Source organism: Gopherus evgoodei, chromosome 3 (genome assembly GCF_007399415.2).
Source record: "Gopherus evgoodei ecotype Sinaloan lineage chromosome 3, rGopEvg1_v1.p, whole genome shotgun sequence".
Classification (NCBI taxonomy): domain Eukaryota; kingdom Metazoa; phylum Chordata; order Testudines; family Testudinidae; genus Gopherus; species Gopherus evgoodei.
The window spans coordinates 71,711,060-71,725,631 of NC_044324.1; positions in this window are offsets into that span (position 1 = coordinate 71,711,060).

The following is a 14,572-nucleotide window of genomic DNA, read 5'->3' on the forward strand; positions in this document are numbered from 1 at the left end:
ACCTGCACATCTACCAATGTGCTATATGCCAGCAATGCTCCTCTGCCGTGTACATTGGCCAAACCAGACAGTCTCTCCGCAAAAGAATAAATGGACACAAATCAGACATCAAGAATTATAACATTCAAAAACCAGTCGGCGAACACTTCAGCCTCCCTGGTCACTAATTACAGACCTAAAAGTCACAATTCTCCAACAAAAAAACTTCAAAAACAGACTCCAATGAGAAACTGCAGAATTGGAATTAATTTGCAAACTGGACACCATTAAATTAGGCTTGAATAAAGACTAGGAGTGGATGGGTCATTATACAAAGTAAAAACTATTTCCCCATGCTAATTTTCCCCCTACTGTTACTCACACCTTCATGTCAACTATTGGAAATGGGCCATCTTGAGTATCACATTTTTCCCCTCCTGCTGATAATAGCCCACCTTAATTGATTAGTCTCGTTAGAGTTGGTATGACAATGCCCATTTTTTCATGTTTTCTGTGTATAAATATCTTCCTACTGTATTTTCCACTGCATGCATCTGATGAAGTGGGTTTTAGCCCATGAAAGCTTATGCCCAAATAAATTTGTTAGTCTCTAAGGTGCCACAAGTACTCCTTGTTTTTTTTGCAGATATAGACTAACACGGCTACCACTCTGAAATGTTAGAAGAGAACTTCACCCTGATAATTCAAGGATTAATTATCATTAGTTAGCTATTTGTGAATATGTTAGCAAATAATTAATCATTAGTTACTGAATGACTTATATTCAGACTGCTCCATCAGCTTCTCCAGTTACAACAGTTTTATTGCAGTTAAATCAACTGCTGAACTGCAACAAACACAGAGATTTTGCCACACTGAAATAGAAACTGTTTGGAGGATGTTTTAAAAATGCTTAAGTCTAAAACATATAGATAATTTGTCAAGTGAGCTGTTGGTGCCATTTATGTAAGTGACGTGTAACTTGATGCCTTTCCTGGAGCAGGACAAACTAATGCATGAGTTATTTAAGCAAATATTAGCAAGACTTCATTCTTTGCAGACCTCTAATATCCCTGAGAAGGAAGATTGAAGCCTTTACCTCTTGCATACAAAACCTGGATGGGAAAGTTTTTGGAACAAAGCACTGCATTACAGGGCTAGAGGAGGAGGTAAAGACTGTTTTAATACATTGAAAGGGAATACTTCCAAGCCTCAAATCTTAACTGAAAGTAGGATTTTTTTAGAACGTTGAATGGAAACTTTGGAAAACCAAATCAGGTCCCAGTGTCATAGAATCTGAGATTCCTAGGCATACCAGCAGCAAGAGAGCTCCTAGAATTGTTAAAATTTGTGGAAACCTTGCTTATTCTATTGCTATATCTAAATATTGAAGGAGATCCCCAATGCACAGAAAAATGGTGCAGAATTCCACTGCACAATAGGAATGGCCGTGGCACACCAGGGGGGACTATAATAGTGACTGTATCTAATGTGATGGATAAAGCACAGATTCCTTGAGCTACCAGAACAAAAACAGCCCTTGAATCTGAAGGGGGGAATCTTCATTTTATTGGTTTGAGTGCCAGAACTTTAAGTAGAATTGAGGACTTTCCGGTTGAAAAACAATATGGATGAAGGGGCAGAGATGGTGCCCCTGTTTACTACCCAGCAGTGAGTGAATCATGATAACAAAACCTTTTGAGATTTAAAGCTGCCTACTTAACTTCTGCAAAAGATCAGTGGATAATAAAAATCTTACTAAGGACTCAAGCAACGAGCAAGAAGATTATTTTTGTTTCCCTTTGCCTCCCCACTTTCTTGGGTCAATATTCTTTTCCTTAACATAAGATGTAACTCAGGAATTTCTGATAATTGTATATTGCAAACAAGCACAGACATTTATGTAAATCCAGTGATAACTATCGATGTGTAACCTGCATGCACATTATTACAGAGCACTTTTGTTCAAACTCCAAGAATGCTAGTCATATTAAAGAGACATGGGCTTAAACCAAAACCCTATATCCAGATATAGCAAACTTCCTGGACCAGGCCTGCAATCTCTAGTATCTAGTTGCTTCCCCTCTCCTATGCAATAATGGTGTACCTGCAATTGTTACTAAGGGATAGATTCACAAAGAAATTTAGGCACCTAGAAAATCACTGTGATTCACTAAGCCTGGGCTGGCTACCGAGGCTTCCTATACAATGAATTGGGAGAGATGGGAGCATCACACGACAGGATGGAAGTTGTGATCCGGTCCTTCCTGCATGAGAACTACTCCTATACCACGCTCAGATGCATTTGTGGTTACTAGGAATGGTTTGTCAAAGTCCGGGGCCCTTAGCACAGGGTCAGACATGAGCGCCACCTTAAGTTGGGTAAAGGCTTTTTGACACTCATTAGTCCACTTAACTGCATTTGACTGGGTCTTTTTGGTTAGGTCGGTCAGTGGGGCAGCGATTTGGCTGTAGTGTGGTACAAATCGCCTGTAGTACCCGGCCAAGCCTAAGAAGGATTGGACCTGTTTCTTTGACTTTGGGACAGGCCACTTTTGGATAGCATCCACCTTGGCCTGTAGGGCGTTTATGGTTCCTCGACCCACCTGGTGTCCCAGGTAAGTCACTCTGTTTTGGCCTATTTGACACTTTTTGGCCTTAACAGTTAGTCCGGCCTGCCTGATGCGCTCAAAGACCTTTTCCAGGTGTTCTAGGTGTTCGGGCCAGGAGTCAGAAAAGATGGCTACATCATCGAGGTAGGCAACTGCATATTTGCCCAGTCCTGCTAGTAGACCATCTACCAGCCTCTGGAAGGTGGCGGGTGCATTTCGCAGCCTGAAAGGAAGTACATTAAATTCATACACCCCCGCATGGGTGATGAATGCTGACCTTTCCTTGGCAGGTTTATCTAGCGGTACTTGCCAGTAGCCCTTGGTTAAGTCTATTGTAGATATGAATTGGGCATGTCCCAACTTCTCCAATAGCTCATCCATGCGTGGCACTGGATAGTTGTCTGGACGAGTTACCGCATTTAGCTTACGGTAGTCCAAGCAAAAGCGTATTTCCCCATCTGGTTTGGGTACCAGAACCATTGGAGATGCCCATGCACTGGTAGATGAGTGGATTATACCCATCTGTAGCATGTTCTGGATCTCCCGTTCTATAGCATCTTGGGCATGAGGAGACACCCGGTAGGGTGGGGTTCTAATTAGGTGAGCATTACCTGTGTCAGTGGAGTGGTATGCCCGTTCAGTCCGTCCTGGGGTGGCTGAGAACAATGGGGCGAAGCTAGTGCACAGCTCCTTGATTTGTTGCCGCTGCAGACGTTCCAGGGTTGTGGAGAGGTTCACCTCTTCCATGCCACCGTCACTTTTTCCTTCATAGTAGACACCTTCAGGCCACTCAGCGTCATCTCCTCCCTGGACTGTAAACTGACAAACCTGTAAGTCTCTGGAATAAAAGGGCTTGGGAGAATTAACATGGTACACTTTGGGCTTTAGGGAGGAATTGGGAAATGCTATGAGGTAGTTAACAGCTCCCAGGCGCTCTTGGACCGTGAATGGCCCTTCCCATGATGCTTCCATCTTATGGGCCTGTTGCGCCTTCAAGATCATAACCTGGTCTCCTACCTTGAAGGAACGCTCTCTGGTATGTCTGTCATACTAGGCCTTTTGCTCTTCCTGAGCAACCTTTAGGTTTTCTTTAGCAAGGGCTAAAGAGTGTCGGAGGGTGTTTTGTAGGTTGCTTACAAAGTCCAGTATATTAGTCCCTGGAGAAGGCGTAAACCCCTCCCATTGCTGCTTTACCAACTGTAATGGCCCCTTAACCTCGTGACCATACACAAGTTCAAATGGTGAAAACCCTAAACTGGGGTGTGGTACAGCCCTGTAGGCAAAAAGCAACTGTTGCAACACTAGGTCCCAATCATTGGAGTGTTCATTGACGAATTTACATATCATGGCCCCCAAAGTTCCATTAAACCTTTCCACCAGGCCATTGGTTTGATGGTGGTAAGGGGTGGCAACCAAGTGATTCACCCCATGAGTTTCCCACAGTTTTTTCATGGTCCCTGCCAGGAAATTAGATTCTGAATCTGTAAGGATGTTAGAGGGCCAACCTACCCTGGCAAAATTGTCTGTTAGGGCCAGGCACACAGCTTTAGCCCTGGTGTTGCCTAGAGCTACTGCTTCCGGCCATCGGGTAGCAAAGTCCACGAAAGTCAGTACGTACTGCTTTCCTCTGGGTGTCTTTTTTGGGAAAGGACCCAGAATATCCACAGCTACCTGCTGAAATGGGACCTCAATTATGGGGAGTGGCTGTAGAGGGGCCTTGACTTGGTCTTGGGGCTTTCCCACTCTTTGGCATACCTCACAAGACCGGACATACTTGGCAACGTCCTTGCCCATTCCCTCCCAGTGGAAGGACTTCCCCAACTGGTCTTTGGTTCTGTTCACCCCAGCATGGCCACTGGGATGATCATGGGCTAAGCTTAAGAGCTTCTCCCGGTACTTAGTTGGAACCACCAACTGTTTTCGCGGCTGCCATTCTTCCTGGTGTCCCAGAGAGAGTCTCCTTGTATAAAAGTCCTTGTTCTATAACAAACTGGGATTGGTTAGAAGAGCTGAGAGGCGGTGGGGTGCTCCTTGCCGCCGCCCAAGCTTTCTGAAGGCTGTCATCTGCTTCCTGCTCAGTCTGGAACTGTTCCCTTGAAGCTGGAGACACCAGTTCTTCCTTAGACTGTGAACTTGGGCTTGGTCCCTCTGGAAGCGATGTAGGTGATGGGGTTGTTTCCGTTGCTGGTGAGCTGCTCTCCGCTGGTGCACCAGGGGGTATTTCAGGCTCTGGCTGAGCCTCTTGGGTGTGGTTGTCTGCTGCTTCTGCCAGTTCAGGCTCACTGGCGCCCTCTGGCGTTGGGGTTGAAGATGGGTTTGCAAGCACTGTCGTCAGTGCTGGCAATGGTTCTGGTGCTGGCTGCTTTTCCAGTTCCTGGTCTGGGACTGGATGCACTGTGGCTGTTTCCATTGTTGGCATGGGATCCGGGTCCACTACCTCTGTCTGGGCCTCTTGTAACACAGACGGGGCCCTGTGGATGGCTCAGGAACAGGAATGAGTCTGGAAGCTTGCCTGGTTTGGCTACGTGTAACCGTTCCCACTCTCTTGGCCCGCTTTACCTGGTTGGCCAAATCTTCCCCCAGTAGCATGAGGATGGAATAATTGTCATAGACTGCAAAAGTCCACATTCCTGACCAGCCTTTGTACTGGACAGGTAGTTTAGCTGTAGGCAAGTCTACAGCTTTTGACATGAAGGGGTAAATTGTCACTTGGGCCTTTGGGTTGATGAATTTGGGGTCCACGAAGGATTGGTGAATAGCTGACACTTGTGCCCCTGTGTCTCTCCATGCAGTAACCTTCTTTCCGCCCACTCTCAAAATTTCCCTTCGTTCCAAGGGTACTTGAGAGGCATCTGGGCCTGGGGATCGTTGGTGTGATGGTGGTGTAATGAACTGCACTCGGTTAGGATTCTTTGGGCAGTTGGCCTTTATATGTCCCAGTTCATTACACTTAAAGCATCTTCCAGCTGACTGGTCACTGGGTCGAGGTGGGTTACTGGAGACTGGTGAGGTGGAAGAATAGGGCGTCTGTGGCTTTCCTTGGGTTATAGGTGGGGTCTTGGGCTGCCCTCGATTATAGGGTTTATTGTCAGTGTGCCCCCTGGGGTATTCGTTCCCCTTGACAGTAGGTTTTTTCTTTTCTGTCACTTCCATCCATTTGGCTCCAATCTCCCCCGCCTCTATTACCATTTTGGGTTTTCCATCTTGGATGTACCTTTCTATTTCCTCAGGAACACCATCTAAGTACTGCTCCATTTGTATCAGGAGGTGCAGCTCGTCCAGATTGTTAACCTTTGTTCCTGATATCCAGGCTTCATAATTCTTTGCAATGTGGTAGGCGTGTCGGGGGAATGACACATCTGGTTTCCATTTTAGGGCTCTGAACCGCCGACGGGCATGTTCAGGTGTTATCCCCATTCGGTATCTGGCCTTGGTTTGAAAAAGTTTATAGTCGTTCATTTTTTCCTTAGGCATTTCAGCTGCCACCTCTGCTAAAGGTCCACTGAGCTGTGGTCTCAGCTCTATCATGTACTAGTCTTCAGGGATGCTGTACCCAAGGCAGGCTCTTTCAAAATTTTCTAAGAAGGCCTCAGTGTCATCACCTGCCTTGTAGGTGGGAAATTTCTTGGGATGTGGAACAACAACTTGAGAAGAGTTGTTAGCATTGGCTGTGATCTGTTGCTTAGCCTGTTCTAATTCCAGGGCTTGCCTCTGGAGTTCCAACTCTTTCTCTTTTATCTCCAGCTCTCTCCTGTGGGCAGTCTCTTTGTCCTCTTGTTCTCTTTTGTGGGCCGCCTCTCTTTCTCTTTCTCTTAGCTCCATCTCTTTTTGTTTTATTTCTAGTTCTTGTATTTTTTCCCCCATGTCTCGCTTGTGCTCTGCCTCTTTGATTTGTTCCTCTGCCTCCAGTCTCCCTCCTTCCTGTTTCAGGGCATCCTTGGTAGGCATGGTTTCTGCTTTCTTGTGTTGGGGTGCCCTCTGGTGTTTATTGCCTGAACTGCGGCTTTTCTGTTGCTTCTCGGGTTGCCTAGCAACAGTGCCTTTCTAATTAGCCTTCCCAGATAAAACTAGAACAAAAAGAAACCCTTCATTTTCATGTGTGTTCTGCTGGTGTAGTTGACTCACAACTGGAGTTCTATTGTCTAACAAAAGACCCTTGTTAAACTTAATGGCCTTTGCCTGAGGCAATCTCTATGCACAGCCAGAACGGAGCAAGGAAAAAAAAATCTCTGGCTGTAGTTTTGAAAACCCTCTCTCTGCTACAAGCAGCTAGCAGAGAAAAAGAAAAATAATAATCTTACTGGCTTTTGGATTCTACTTTCCCACATGCTGCCAACATGTCATAGTATAATTCCCAACTCTGGACCTTAATGTCCAGGATATGGGTACTAGCCTAAGTCCTCTAAGCTTAATTACCAGCTTAGATTCTGTAGCGCTGCCACCAATCAGGAATTCCAGGGCCTGATACCCTCTGGTCCCCCCAAAACCTTCCCTGGGGACCCCCAGGACCCAGATTCCTTGAGTCTCACAACAAAAGGGAATGAACCATTTCCCTTCCCCCTCCTTTCTTCCACCCAGCTCTTTCCTGCCCTGGGTACACTAGGAGACCACCGTGATTCAATTCCTTGAATCACCACACCGAGAGGAATGTTACCTTCCCCCTCCCTTCTTCCCCGGAGAGAGATACAGAGATAAACACAGAGAGCAGGTTTTTTTTCCCTCCCCCCTTTCCTTTCTCCCACCAATTCCCTGGTGAGTGCAGACTCCCTTCCCTGGAGTCTTACAAAAGATAATCAAAAAATCAATTAGATTATAAAAAAAGAGGAAAACTTTAATAAAGAAGGAAAAACATAAAAATTGTCTCTGTAATCAAGATGAAATATTACAGGGTCTTTCTAGCTTATAGACAATAGAAAGAAGCTTTCTCCAGCAGAAACACAATTTAAGCTACTTCCTGCAAGTACACATCTACAAATAAAGAAAAACAAATTAAAAGACTATAACCGCCTTTTTACTTACTTACTATTCTGAATAGATAAGAGACTGTAGCAGGGAGATTGGCAGAAACCTGGTTGCACCTCTAGTCCCGTCCAGGACCCAGTGAGAATAAAGCCAAACCCAAAAACACAAACAAAGGTTTCACTCCACCGAGGTTTGAAAGTATCTTGTCTCCTGATTGGTCCTCTGGTCAGGTGTTGCAGGTCACTGTTTGTTAACCCTTTACAGGTGAAAGAGACATTAACCCTTAGCTATCTGTTTATGACAGGGAGCCTGATGGTATGTCTACATTACAGGCACTACATTGGCACAGCTATGCTGTTGAAGCACTGCAGCGTAGACCCTTATTACACTGACAGAAGGGTTTTTTTCTGTTGCTGCAGTAAATCTACCCCCTTGAGAGGCAATAACTAGGTGGATGGAAGAATTCTTGTCTGCCTAGCGGTGTCTACACCTGAGCTTAGGTTGGCTTAACTACATCTCACAGGGGTCCAGCAACTCTGACCTCAGCAGCCTGTTAGCAAACACTAGTCACGCTTTGGCTTCCACTACTTGCAGGATGACCCCAACATACTCCCAGTCCTGAATTTCCACCTAAAAATGTGTTCTGCACTGCCCAGCCCTCTCCCACAGTCCAGGTATATTAGGTCTTTTGCCCCTCTAAAGGGATCAATATGCAACAGTTTGCTACCCTAAATGGAGTTACCCACACAGCTCACAACACTGGATTAATTTTGATTAAAGAATAAAACAAGTTCATCTAACTACAAAGAGATTTTAAGTGAGTACAAGTATAAAGCTTTAAAGTCAAAAACGTTTACAAGAGAAAAAAGATAAAATGCTTTTTAAACTTAACAAACTAGACTTAATTCAAGGTGAAATTCTTGCTAGAGGTTCCCAGTAACATTGCTGAACAAATTCTCAGATGAGGATCTGCTCTCGAAATGCATAGGCTGTTTATTTTGTCTTCTTAGGTGAAAAAGAGAGAGATGGCTAGGGAGGGAAAACATGGGGTGTTTTTACCACTCCCTTTTATATTCAGTCACCATTTGAAATGCATTTTCCTGAGGGTTACCCCTAGATAAAGTTCATTCTTACTTTGAGGATGGACACACAGAGACTGGTGATGAAAGAGGTCACATTCTGTTGTTTTCTAAGATGCAGATCTGGTTTGTGATGAACTGGGAATGTTCTTAATGTTTTCTCTGAATACTGAGTGGGTGCCTCAGTTTTCCCTATGCAGTTCTTAAGTATCTAGGTGGTGAGATAAGGGTGTATGGTTGCTGCAGAGCAAAGGGCCAGTGTACATAAGTGCCCGACACTCTTGTCTCCTAGCAACTGATGGCCTGGGCCCCTCCTCTGTAAAGGTGCCAACTGAAAGTGTTGGAGACAAAGAGATCAGGTGACCTCCTGGCCCGAGAAAGAGACAAAGGCCAGAAAGGAGAGGCTGGAGGGGGTTTCAATTTGGGGCTGGCTGGGGACGAGGAGTGAAGTGCAGACGTAGGGGTCTGCCTCGCTGGGCCCCAGAATGGACCTGGTGCAGGGGTCTTGTTCTTTGTACCTACAAGCTCTGTTTTAGACCGTGTTCCTATCATCTAATAAACCTCTATTTTACTGGCTGGCTAAGAGTCACGTCTGACTGTGAAGTGGGGGTGCAGGACCCTGTGGCTTCCCCAGGACCCCGCCTGGGCGGACTCGCTGTGGATAACGCATGTAGGAGCATATGCTGAATGCTCCAAGAAGAGACCCAGGAGGTGAAGCTGTGTGAACTTCTTGCCCTGAAGACAGTCTGCTCCAAGAGAGAAGAGGCTCCCCAAAGTCCTGACTGGCTTTGTGGGGAGCAGTTCCAGAGCATCGCCCGGGGGCTCTGTGACATCCGCCCCCACTTCTTTGCCAAAGGATGGCCACTTGACAGGTGATTGCCCATCAGCTTCAATGACGCTTGGCTAGAGATGTCAACTTATCCTTTGTCTTTGAGAAATAAGTTTACTCACTCCCCAGACTTGTCTGGTAAACACACTTCTGTCATGAATTCAGCTTATATTCATATATTATGTTCATAACTTTACATATAATGTTGCTATATACATTTCACAATGATATTGACCAGCAAGTTATTAGTTTTCGGATGATATCTAACAAGGCATGTTTTGAACAAAGATTATTGCAATAGTGTGTAGGGTGTGAATACAGGGATGCACTCGGTCACAGGAGGTAACTGGGTGGCTAGGGGTGTTACATAGATGTAAGCCAAACCTGAGAATGGGATTCACATAAGCCAGAATGCTCACCTAAAATAGCTAAGGGAGATGCCAAGCTAAGTGGGTATGTGCTAAGACTCACCCACCCTCTCAAAGCGAGTCATCTAAATCCAGTTGCAGGGAGGCACTTCCCTCTGCTTGGGATTCCCAGTTGAAAACCCTCTCTTGGCATTATGGATAAATAGTGAAAGAATCACTGGGCGAGAGAGAGACAGCAAGCAAGCCTGAGAATGACTCTGTAGCCTAGTGATCAGCACATTTGCTTGGGAGGTGGGAGACCCAGGGTCCAGTCACCCTGCTTCAGTGACTTTTTATTTATTCACGGTGAAACAACTTCAACAGGAGAGACTGAAGGAGCCCCATATCAGAATATCCCATAGTTCAGTGGCTAGAGCATGTAACTGAAATCCCTGTTCAAATCCCTTTTCCTCTTCAAGCAGAAAAGGGACTTGAACTGTTGTCCTCCCTGCCCTTGCTATTTGGGGTAAGCTTGTCTATATGGCCCAATCTGGTAGGTGAGCTCTGAGCATGCTTACCAGAGGAACACAATCTTCTTCCAGTTTGTGGTTTGCTTTGGGGCTTGGGCATCTTGATGCCCAGAGTAGGGCTGCAGTCTGTAGAAACATAGGTGCCTATGGAAATTTTACTGCAAAAATATAGGTGCTGAGTGAATTTAGATGCCTAGTGTTTGGAGGCAGCTGAGTGGGGGAGGGGGGTTGTGAATTCCAATGGGACCTGATACTGGGATTTAGGCCCCTACAGTGTCAATGAGGTACCTAAATCCTTTTGTGAATCCAGCCCTAAGAGTTTTGTGTTTGACCATGAAGACTTTCTAGATACCAAGTTCTTTTGTTTAAAAATGTATGTTGAAACATTCTCTGGCATGGTTAAAACATTTCAGTTAATCATAAACATGGCTCACTTTATCTGTTGTTTTACAGCCCTCTATGTATAAAAATGTCTTAAATACTAATAAAAATAAAGCTTTTAATAGTCAATCTGATTCATTGGCAACTAGTTGTGGTCTCCTTTAAAATGTTAAACTCTTTAGTCCAAGTAAATCACTCTGTCACTGCAATCCAGAGTGTTTCCCTCCTCCATGACTCACCTGATCACCATCCTGAGAAGTGAGAAACCCAAGGTCACTCACCAGCTTGTCTCCCACGCCCCACTAAGGTGACCTGAAATCTCTTCATTGTTTCCTTTCTCAAGTGCTTCTGAGTCATCCTCTCAGATTTGACCACTTACCTTTTATAATTTATCATTTATTCTTCTTTAGACTTTCCATTGTTGTCAGCTTTCATCCTGTGGCTATTTGCAGCTCCCTCAACAGGATTTTCTTGTGCAGCCTCCAGACTGCAATAGCATTATCATTGCTATTGGCATTACTGACATTCCTTTTGTATCATGAACAGGCAACAAAGAATAGGCTTCCGTGAGCTGAACTGAACTTGAAGATGTACAAAAGAAGCACATTGTTCATGCTGAATTATTTTCAATAATTGCTGTTTTCCAGGTCTGTGTAATGTTGAAAGATTAAAGGGGAAATACAGTTTAAATACAGTTTAAAAACATTTATATATTTCACACCACTTGTCAATTTCACAGTTTTTACTAATTTGTCAAGATCTTTCTTTTAATTCACCTGTTTTGATTTTAAACTCATAATTAGACTTGATTGTTGAGATACACTGGGTGAATGTAAAAAGCAGAGTGGTGCTGCTCATTTACAAGAATATAATTTGGAAACCAATGAATTAACACTTCTTTGTGGTGGAAGAATACTGCAACTGTTCCATTTCTGCAATTGTGAATCTTAAACAGTTCATATTATATGTGCATGTGTATAATCAAGATTCATATTAATACAGAACAAAGCCAAGTACTCGTTATGGAGGCATGAGAGATATTTTATGGACAGTTTTTTAAAAAAACAACATGATCTCATACACCAAAAAGACGCTGAAGGAAGTGAGCGGTAGCAAAAACTTGATTAAAAAGAATTGTTTGAAGAAGGCATTTGAATGAAGTATGTTCTCTTTCTAGTAGCCATGTTTCATTGCAGAAGAGTGGGAACGGGGCGTGCTCAGGGAAGGAGGTGGGGCCGGAGCGGGGATTTGGGGTAGGAGTCAGAATAGGGGCAGGGAGGGAGGCAGAGTTGGGGTGGTAACTTTGTGGAAGGGGTTGGAATGAGGGTGGGGAGGGGACAGGGCGGGGCCTCTTGGAAGGAGTGGAGTTGGGGCAGGGCCAGGGGCAGTGGGGGATTGAGCACCCAACAGCAGGAGCAGAGTTGGCCTCTATGCTTGGGTGAAACCTTGTTAGGGTTGAGTTAAAACACCATTGAAACTGCTAGGTGTGAACTCATCCTTCAGCATAAGCCCATACCTAAGACAATAGGAGTATGTGAACCCACCCAGACCAAAAAAACAAACACAAAATAAAAACCTGGGAAAGAAAGATAGCCTGAAGGAGCAGCTGAAAGCAACTAGTGGCTGACCATGGAAGAAACATGGGAAGAAGTTTTTGGGTCAGGAGTGCAGGCTGAAAAGAAATACTCTTGGTGCTGTGAGCAGAACCCCGTTTGTCTTATCTAATTGGGACCAGGGCTAGATGAGATAATCAAAAATTTGGATAATCTGGAGAATGGGCAAGTACAAGGCTGAAGCGCCATCTAATGGCCACAGGAGAGATTGTCCGCTTCTGGACCTGTGTGCACTAAAAAACTAAATCAAATATATTTGATTCCTTCCGCATTCAGAGACATAGGACTTCGTACATTCTTTGTAAATAAACAAAACTGCATCAGAGAAATACCTACCTATCATCAGTTTCTTCTGCTAACTGGAATAACCTACTAGACCCCAAATTTTTGGCTAGCTGCTTGTCAAAAGAGGCAACAGCATCTTCTTTATTTTATTTTTTGATCCAGTAATTTAGTAACTTGGCAATTCAAAAGGCAATAACATACACTGGTAAAGCCTTGCAATCTATACATCACCTTATTGTAATCCTCTATCAGAATTAAACACCGTTAAGCCAGCAATCACATCTTCTCATTTCCAGGATCTGTAATAATTTATCTTTGTATTTGTCTTAGTGGTAAAAGCCAAGATAATGTTTTATTCATATGATGTATCTATATTGTGTGTTGATTGATGTAGCTTGTTTTATGGGTGGTTATTTTTTTTCTTTCCACTTTTGTAACTGAAACCATCTATCCCTTTTTAGGACCTACTACATAATGAGATCAATCATTGTAAAGTCTGAATCAAAGCAAAGACATTGATTGAGCCAGCACTGGCATGCAGCAGAGGAGAACAAGAGGGAAGAAATATTTCAGATATTCCTCTTTAGGGTCAAGTGTGTGCAGTTTTAAGGGGAGTATCATAGAATATTAGGGTTAGAAGGGACCTCAGGAGGTCATCTACTCCAACCTCCTGCTCAGGGGAGGATTAATCCCCAGATTGATTTTTTGCTCCAGATCCCTAAATGGCCCCTTCAAGGATTGAACTCACAACACGGGGCTTAGTAGGGTAATGGTCAAACCACTGAGCTATCCCTTTCCACAGATCTAAACCCCTCTATGCTGTCTGCTTACTAGGTTGCACTATCATGAGAATGATCTTCCTGCCCCACAAATGAGAGGGAAGAAGCTTGGCTGGAGGGAATTCTTGCTCACTGTACAGGAGTAAGAGATTGGGTATTGAGCCGCTTTTTTCCTGCTGTGACACTCCACTGATTCTCCCTCTTTTTGTCCCAGACGTGTTTAGGGTCTGCAGTTTTAGGACTGGGGGAGAGAAAATTCAGAATAGAGTCCTGTACTTCTTAATGAAAAAACAAAAGCCAGTAGTTGGAAGGGAGGTTGATCCCTATGGGTGGCCTCTATCTTACTCCCTCATGGGCTAGTAGCCATTGGTGAAAAGGGAAAATCTTTTCTCTGATGGACTCTGAATCCTCTCCCTACCTCCTACTTCAGTGTGAGGTCCTTTTGTCAGTGAGGGGCTCACACTCTCTTTGGGACTGTAGGAGAATCACAATATGCTTAGTACGTCCTGGATATTATCCTTAGCACCCTGTAGAAGAGTCAGTCTCTTCCCTGGGCCAGAGGGACAAGATGTGTGACTATGAATTTTAAACAGCCACCCCAGGATTCCATTAGGCTTGCATAGCTTAGGAGTGGGGCCTGGCTGTGAAGCTTTGGTAGTTACCACACTGGGAATGTACCAGGATTAGGCCATTAGGCAGTAATTTCATTTAGCCAGAGAAGACTACTTTGACAAATATGGATATACAAACTTATCTTAAACATGATCTGTTTAAGTTTGACAAGTAAACATGATTTTAACACATCCAGCAAACTTTGGATAAGGTCCAAAGTAGAAAATACTTTATTCACCCAATAAGTATTTATCACTGAGGGCACATCAGACAAGTCACTTAGGGCTGGACCCAAAGCTCTTTAAAGTCAAACTCTTTAGCCAAGCCCTTTGAGTCTCCTCTAATAATGTAGGTTTTTCATTCCTCTGATCATCCTAGTAGCCCTTCTCTGCACCTGTTCCAGTTTGAATTAATCTTTCTTAAACAGGGAGACCAGAATTGCACATAATATTTCAGATGAGGTCTCACCAGAGCTTTGTATGATAGTACTGACACTTCCCTGTCTCTACTGGAAATACCTGATGCATCCTAGGATTGCATTAGCCTTTTTCATGACTGCATCAC